The following is an 8900-nucleotide window of genomic DNA, read 5'->3' on the forward strand; positions in this document are numbered from 1 at the left end:
AGGTTTGACTGAAACCATTTTGGTTGGACCTACTCAGTTATCCTAAAAGGTGACATAAGTTTGTTCTTTTACCCTAGTATGAACTATGTTTTGTGTATGTTTATTCAAGCATCATACTATATATTTTAGACGTGACATGTGATTAATAATTTAAATGTTTTAATCTTCTCATAAACGAGTCGCCCCTTCTTCGTAGTGTGCAGTTCATTATTATTCCACATAGAGAGAGAGAGAGAGAGAGAGGGTTGATGTGAATAAATGATGATATAGGGAATCAAGTTAATTGAGCATGTATGGAGATGTGGACACAATGTCTTGAAACCATAAGGTCTACATTTTAATCAAGTTTGCAAATAGAGAAAGAGATACATACAAATTGGCAATGTAAAATATTTGGCTAGCAAAATGTTTTGTGGAAAACACATTAAGAATAGGATTTACATAAATTGGCACAATCCATATATGTTTTGTTCCATATTAAAGACCATGGGAAACATTGAGCCTTAGTCATACATCTAAACAAAAGGTTTGGATAAATATTGTAAGCCAAAGACATGTTATTCAGAACACTAAAATAATTCTCATTTTTTGATTTGTGCTCTACATCAAGTTTGCATGTGGTGATACATAGGTAAAAATACCACAATTCTATCGATCACTCTAATATCTATCTAACTGTATAATTTATTTTGGATCTTGAAAATGTTAAGCTTTCCATGTCAAATTTCTTTTGCGTGCATTTTTTTTTGTCATAAACTAGCATATGGTATATTGGGCCTAGATTTTGGGACATTTGTCAAAATTTTATACAAATTACATTTTTCAAAACTAGACTCTATTCTACAAACCTTAAAAAATACAAGTTTTAAATTTTGAATTGTTCTAAATAAATTTAGGGGGGAGCATGCTCAAATTTCATGATTTACAATGCACCCACTTAAAAAATTAGTAAAAAATCATACATTCAACAAAAAATTAGCCAAAAAATCTAAGATAAACTACATGACATTAGCTAACTTCTCACCAAACTAGTTCATTTTTTTAATTTACATTTTAGAGGAAGCACACCAAACACTATGCTATATTTTTGTATGGAAAAAAGACCAATTTGTGTGTTCCCTCATTTTGAAGCCTTTATTGTCCCTCATTGTCAAAATAATTTAGTGTCTTAGATTTTGCAAACGCTTGCAATGAAGAAGGGCGTGGGGAAAGGGGCCAGTGAAAGCATTGTCTTGGAGAGTTAAGGAAGTGAGATTAGGAAGGGCGCATATGGCGGAGGTCAAGTTGCCAGAAATGGAGCTCCCCGTGACATCAATAGCCGTAACGGTATTGAAAGCATCACAGGAGATTCCTTGGCAAGCACATGGATTTTCATGTAACTCATTCCAGTCGCTCAGAGCATTCCGCGTGTTCTGCCAATCTGCTTTTTTATTTTAAGCAGAATGATGCCATCTTGCGAGAGGGAATGATTATCACTAAATTACTTTGAAAATTTTATAACAGAATAATATCTTAACTTCTATGTTAGTAATAAGAATATTTCTCAATTATCGACTGAAAAAAATCACTAAGAATAATTAATACATTTACCATTATTTCTAAAATACATTTTTGACTGTCTGGCCTGGATCGATATCAGCCCAACCTATAAAAGGGTGCTTTCATGATGCTATTACAGTCAACGGGGTTCATTTTTGCAACAGATCTAAATGATAAGTGATCTCCTATGCCTCACAAAGGCCTGTCATCTTCTTCTGACCAGCATATCAGATATAAATTTAATGGGCAAACAACTTAACATCGTCAATGACCGGACTACAGAGTGAACTCATATCATCATTCCTCACATGATAAAATGTACTGTAGAACACCACGATAGTTTTTGCAGAAACTGCTTTGAAGGCGAGTTGGGCACTTTTGAAGCCTCCGGTGCCCTTCGATTCGTAAGGCACTTTCACAGTCTCTTTAGCTGCGAAAGCCTCGACAATCATGGATCCACTGCAAGTATTGCTTGCGTCTCCCACCATAAAGCTCAGCACATAACTTTTCCCCACAATTGTCGGCACAGTCTGGGAAATGGAGCTCTCTTTGCTCGCCAGGAGTTCCACGGCTCTTTTGCCCCCTGGTACAGAGTAATGCAGAGCATCGATGAATTTGACAGACTTGAGAGAGTCGATTATCCAGCCCGGCAGAGGCGAATTGTCGTCGTCGATGTTGGGAGGCAGGAGAACTGCATCGATGAGAGGGCCACAGGCGGGATCATCCTCCACGCCCATGGAATAATATCTTAACAGAATAATCATCTTGCGAGTGGAGAAGGAAATGAAGAAAGGTGAGCATGCAGCAAAAGCAAGTGAGAACACGGATGGGTGAGTCCAAAGGCTACAAAATCGCACTTCGCGTCTGCAATTAAACTTTCTTAAACAGCAATATAAATTTCTATCAGTTTCGCGTCTGGAATTAAACTTTCTTAAACAGCAAGTTTCCTTGATTAAAGTGATAGTTTCTCTGAGCAGAGCTCGTTTTGCCGATATTCAATATAAATTTCTATCAGTTTCGCGTCTGCAATTAAACTTTCTTAAACAGCAAGTTTCCTTGATTAAAGTGATAGTTTCCCTGAGCAGAGCTCGTTTTGCCGATATTTGTCAGATTGAAATCTTATCCTTGTCTTTCATTTCCAAATGATTTCTTATAATTTCCCTTAGTCTCCTATTAGTTATGGAATTCACTATTCACTCTCCTCGTTGGTCTGGTGTTGCACAAGGAAATGTTTTGATCCTGCGTTATGTTGCTTTAATTATTTGATTTTAATTCTCGCCAATTTAGAAATTTCCGGCAGCCAATTTAGAAATTTCCATTAATAATGTGACCGTTGCATCATAGCTCAATGCCATTATAAAATCCTAGTTGTTGTACAGAACAGTTCTCCGCATTCAAACATACTTTTCGCAAGCAATTCTTTTCAGTAATTGTTGTTTTTTTTTTCTAACTTTCATGGCAAGAAACAACGGAAGGAAGAGGCTTAATGAGCTCGAAGATGAGATAATTAGTGTAGCCTTTAGAGTAATGTTTATGGTTTTTTGCTTTGTAGAAATGTTTGATCAACAGCTCTTTCCAGATAGAGTCGATCACAAGCTCGGTGTTTTACTGCTTTGGTGTCTTGCTATAGTCGTCATGATTATGACTTGGCTTTGGATAGGAGCACCAAACGACGAGGAAGACGATTATGAGGAAGAAAAAGTAGTAAGAAAGAAAAAAAATGAGGTTAAAAAAATGGTGAGAAAAAATGGAAATGAGGGAAAAGAAGCGATAAATGAAGTTAAAAAGGTAGTGGGAAAAAATGGAAATGAGGGGAAAAAAATAATAAATGTGACTAAAAAAGTAGTGAGAAGAAATGAAAATGAGGGGAAAAAAGCAATGAGCATAGAAGAAGGTGTGGTAAAACAACTAACAAAGAAATTAGATTCAAAAAATTTGAATCTTCCAGAAGGGGATACTCTACACAGTTGGGAATCTACTGCTCACCGGAGGGTTACTTTTGCGCTAGACCATTCTGTAGAAGAGGTGAACTCCAAGAAAACGTCAAGCAGTAGGCATGATGTTCCTAAATCAATAAAGGAGTCAGATCGACCATGTTTGCATCTTCAAGAGTCGGGTTCTCAACCTGCTTGGGAACCTACTTCTCAACCAAAGGTTACGCCCCAGCTAGAACATTCGGTAGGAGAGGTGAACACCTACAAGAAAATGCCCACCATTCCACATAGTGTCCATCGACCAGCATCTTCTCCTAGATCTCGTACAATAGAGGTAAATTATTAATGTGCAGTGAATTTGATTTTTTAATAAACTTAAAATCTGGTTTCTATTGGATTTTTTAGTTATTAGTTTATATTTTACTGTTATATATATGAATTTAAATTTTAACAAATTCAAAATCTAGTTTCGATTAGATTTTTAATTATTAGTTTTTATTTATATATTTATTTTATGTTCAGTGCAAAGTAGAAGTGCCTCTAAGAAGATCTACAAGAATTCGTAGTAAAGTTATGTTGGGGGAGGTAAATTTATTTTCTTATTAGTTTTTTCTCATTTGAAATCTATATTTTATTGGGTTTTTCAGTCATGATTTTTATATTAATAGAATATTCTTTATTGTCCTTAGTGTAAAATAGAAGTAGCCCCCAAAAAACAAGGAAATAAAGCTAGGCCAAAAGAGGTAAATTTCTCTCTTTTAATACATTTAAATTTTTTCCCTCAATTTTAAAACTACTTTTATTCAAATTTTCAGTCACTAGTTTTCATATTTATTTGGTATATTCCTTGTTGTATTTAGTGTAAAGCAGAAGTAGCTAAGCGAAGATCAAGGAGAATTAGCAAAGATATGACCCAACCATGAACCTGACACTACAAATAACATGAAGGGGATGCATGGAGAGGATGATTACACTACAATATTTCATTTAATTTTTTACTTTTAACTTATTCTAAAATATTTGAGTGAATGATTCCATTTAATTAGAGTGGAAATGTTAGTATCTTTTTGTGAACTTTCTTTTTGTTGTATTTAGGTAATTTTTTCCCCTAAATTAACTTCATTTTTTTGGGATTCAGAGTCCTTTTTTAGTTGACTTTTTCAATCATTATTTTATATATTTAATAGGTTTGTCTTCATTCATTACTTTCTATATTTAATGGGTATTACATGTGTCTTACAGAATCATCCTCCAAAGATATAGCAAAATTCACTATAAAGTCATGTATAAAGGTTTGAAAAAATCTCATATTTATAATCTATTTTGTGTAGTTTACTCAATCATTATTTTCCATATTTAGTGCATTCTTTTTTGTTTCAATTTTTTAGTCATTTTATATAGTTTTAATATATTTCATGAGAACTTGTTGTGTTTAGAAGATCTACCAAGGCTACCAAGATATGCAATTAATGTGAGGAAAAGTATAATGTTATGCTTTGTCACTTCTTAAGTTTAATTCAATTTCTTCCACTCAAAAATAATTTCAGTTTACATGAGTTTTTAAGTATTTTAGAAATATGTCATAAAACATCATTCTTCTTACACTAATAGTATACAAAATGAATATTTCATATTAAGAAGAATTGAAAAAAAAGAAATTTTAATAAATTGAAAAAATATGTTTTATGTGTGTTAAGTTCTTTAAAATAAAAATTTTGAAAAATTAAATATGTTATCTTACCTTTCACATGTTTTTCAAGATATTTGATATATTAAAGGATATTTAGAGCCATAGATTAAAATATTTATTCAAATTCTTCAATTTGAATAATCTATATTAATCATTTGCATTAATGGTATTTTTTTAAAAACTTGATATTGTTTCTTATATAGATAAAACTAAAAACCTTGATAACTTGTTTTGTTTAGTGTAAATAACATAGATCTACCAAGGCTACCAAGGTATGCAATTAATGTGAGGAATTTCTTGTACGTATGAATAATTTCATTTGGTATGAGTAACATGCTATTTTGATTAAATTATCTAGGATGTTTTAAAAAGTGATTTTTTTTCAAAAAGGAAACTGATAGAATGATTTGTTCCGACCGTTTCTAATGCTCTTGATTTTGTGCAGGTTCAACGATATTCTTGATTTTAAACTATATTTTTCTAAAGAAGGTAACAGTTATTGTGCACTCTATTTTTCTAACATTTTTCACACTATTAGCATTCATGATCCAATTATGAATTGATGGGTCAATAGATATATTTACCAATTACATTTTAGTAAGGGTTTGAATTTTGATAATAGAAATAAAACATTACAATTTAACCATCATTCTATATCATTGTTTACATTTAGAAACCAGGTTAACAAAGGGAGCTTCGATATGATTAATATTCTTCTAGGAGTTTGCTTCAAGATCTCTCAATTTTTGTGTAGATTTTACGGAGGAGATGACCTTGGTTAATCAAAAGATTGGGCTCACAGATATGAGCAAAAAAACATCCCTCGTGCCTATATTTTTTAACAAGCTTTATCAAGTTACATGGTATACATTCAAAAACCTTCACTTTTAAGAAGTTACTTTGTTTTGCTGAAATAGAAGTTAATCGTGTGCTTGCTGAATTTTTACATGTTATCAGACATGGCCTTCAGGAAAAAATAAAGAAGATCAAGATGTTGATGAAAATTCTATCATCCCCTCAATGGCATGCATTGGATAGATTTGAAAGACTATACAGATTGATCTCAATGCAAAGACACTTTGAAGGACTCCTCTTTATTTGACAGAAAATAAAGAAGAATTTAATTGTTAACTTCGCTCCCCTTTCTCTTTGTTCCCTCTTCCTTCAGCTCCCCTTCTCTGATTTGGTTCTAAAGTCGGGGGAGTCTCTTTTGTACGAAAATCACTCTCTCATTTCATACTTCTGATATTACCTATTTGTAATTGTACATGACAGCACAAAATGTGGGCAATGGATTCAATTTCATAACAATCAGTGGGTGGAAGGGTGGTTCATTTTGTGACTGTCAATAGATAGTCTAAATTCTGTAATTCTTTATTTTTAAATAAAATTGAAGAATTTAAAGTTTCCTATTAGATATAAGAATTTCATAAAACAAAAAGAAACCAAATAGTCACCACAAATAACAACAAGGAGGCCAAGCCTCACCTAGGTAGAGCCGTATCAGCTGTACATCAAGACAAAAAGAAGAGAAGATAGATCATCTAACTAAGAACATCATAGTGAATATCCATCCAAGCAGTCCATCCTAAGGGACCCTCCATCCATATGATACTTTTACTTTTTTGAAACTGCGTCAACAAGAACAAATCCTCTTTTCTAACATTCACGTTGTTTCTAATTTCTCTGTTCAGCCTAATACAAGCTTGCTCAAAAGCCTGTAAATCATCCAAGGTTCTTCACCACTAGTATCTATGCTTCAACTCATAGTAGAAAAAGGTAGCATGCCCGTCCTGAAGGAACCTTCTTAGCCTATCCCTCTCGATCAACATAGTAACCTGACCAATTTAAAGTTTAAAGTTTACCATTGTGTAGAGCCATTTATCAATTAAAGTGGATTGATCAAAATTAAAATTATGAATTCTATTCATTGAGGAGGGTAAAAATATGTTTATAAATGTTAATAAATTACAATGAAAAGTCTACTCTTAGAATTTAGAATTGGACCATCAAATGAACTTACAAATACTTAGTCTCAAGCTGAAGAAACCTATTTAAAAATTTAAAAAATAATAGAGCTAAATATAATATATTAAAACTTAATTATCATTAAAATATTTAAATTCATATTATAGATGATCATATATAAGCAATGAAAACAAATAATCAATAAGAACGTGTTATTCTTATTCTTATTATTATGATTTCAAATATATACAATTAATAAAAAATAAAAACTAGAAACTACTTTAATATTTTGTAATCTAAAACATATACTTATGAATTTAATGAAAATATTATTAATCTTTTAATTTGTTGTTTAAAATTTGTTAATAACAAAACTACTCAAATAAATTATATAGTTATTGTATTGTAAAGATTTATTATAATTATCATTGCTAACTAACTACACGAAATTAAATTTGTTTTAACATAGGTTTATGCTTTGTATTTTCCAATATCTCATTTTCATCATTGACAAATTATTTCAATTTGATACATCTTTTAGCATACTTTACATATATTTAGCTAAAGATAGGTATGTTAGGATAATGATTTACAATTATTAATAATAATAAATAGTAAAATTATGTTGCAAGGGAAACTATCACAAAAACAAATATTATACATATGTTCATCTAAAGATTAGCATGCTTTACATATATTTAGCTAAAGATAGGTATGCTAGGCTAATGATTTACAATAATTTATAATAATAAATAGTAAAATTTTGTTGCAAGGGAAAATATCACAAAAAAAAAAAAAATTATACATATGTTCATCTAAAGATAGGTGTACTAGTTTAGGCTGAAGCAAAGATTAATTATTATGATTTGATTATTACTTATGCTTGAGTAGATTCAAACCCCCAAGTCCTCCCAAATAAGAGGTTCACTATTTACCATTGTGATGTATGCTCTTGCCTATTTATTGTGCATCATCTTTATGTTGTATTTTTTCTTCCATTTTTCATATCTTAATTTTCAACATTTGGGGATGATCCACAATATTTGAGGCATTTAGGCTTCCCTTCCATGTTCACCCATTTTTAATTTTTCTTTGTCTTCATGTGTTATTCATTGGATTTAAGCTATGGGTGGCCACATGATGGTCTTTTCTCTCCTTAGAATGTCTCACACTCTACTCTACGTAGCATGGTCCATTCTAAGGGTGTTTCTTATCTAATTATCTTTCTATCTAACTCTATATTGGGAAATTGTGATCAATGATATGTCACCACTTACCACATTCACATTAAAAAGGGGATCCTAAAATTTGACTCCCTTTCAACTAAATATTATTAGCACAAACCAAAATAAATGTGTTGCCAAGTTTTAGTCTTCCTGTTTTAAGCCCGAAGTCTTTAGTATGAAAGTTAACGTGTGTCCAAGATTGATGTCTAAGTATCTTTTAGGTCACTTACTTCTCAATTTTTCTGAGTGCTCTATTTTCTTTGTTTTCTAGTTCCCCCTTGCATTACCTTTACCCACCATCTAAGAAGGATTCCTATTTTTCTAGTGTGCATGGGTCTAGGTGATCTAGGCATGGTTGGGATGTGTTCTGGCATCCTCTCAATGAGAAGTAAGTTACTTTGCATTTCATTTTTGCTACCTTTCCCTAATATTCCATGTCCCATGGATTCTAAGATTTCAAGATTTTTTTCCCCTTAAGTGAACTATATTGAGTGCATATCTGAAGAGTGAAGTTGTGACAATGATTAACAAGGTAAGAAGATG

At 31.9% G+C, this 8900-nt stretch overlaps 1 pseudogene; it reads right to left on the reverse strand.

The window, feature by feature from the left end:
- Nucleotides 1-1778: 1778 nt before the first annotated feature.
- On the reverse strand, nucleotides 1779-2276 carry LOC149539068 (protein BIIDXI pseudogene; annotated as a pseudogene).
- Nucleotides 2277-8900: the final 6624 nt, after the last annotated feature.

The sequence above is a fragment of the Cupressus sempervirens genome, chromosome 9 (assembly GCF_028749045.1).
Source record: "Cupressus sempervirens isolate cs-2001-9-10 chromosome 9, ASM2874904v1, whole genome shotgun sequence".
NCBI lineage: Eukaryota > Viridiplantae > Streptophyta > Pinopsida > Cupressales > Cupressaceae > Cupressus > Cupressus sempervirens.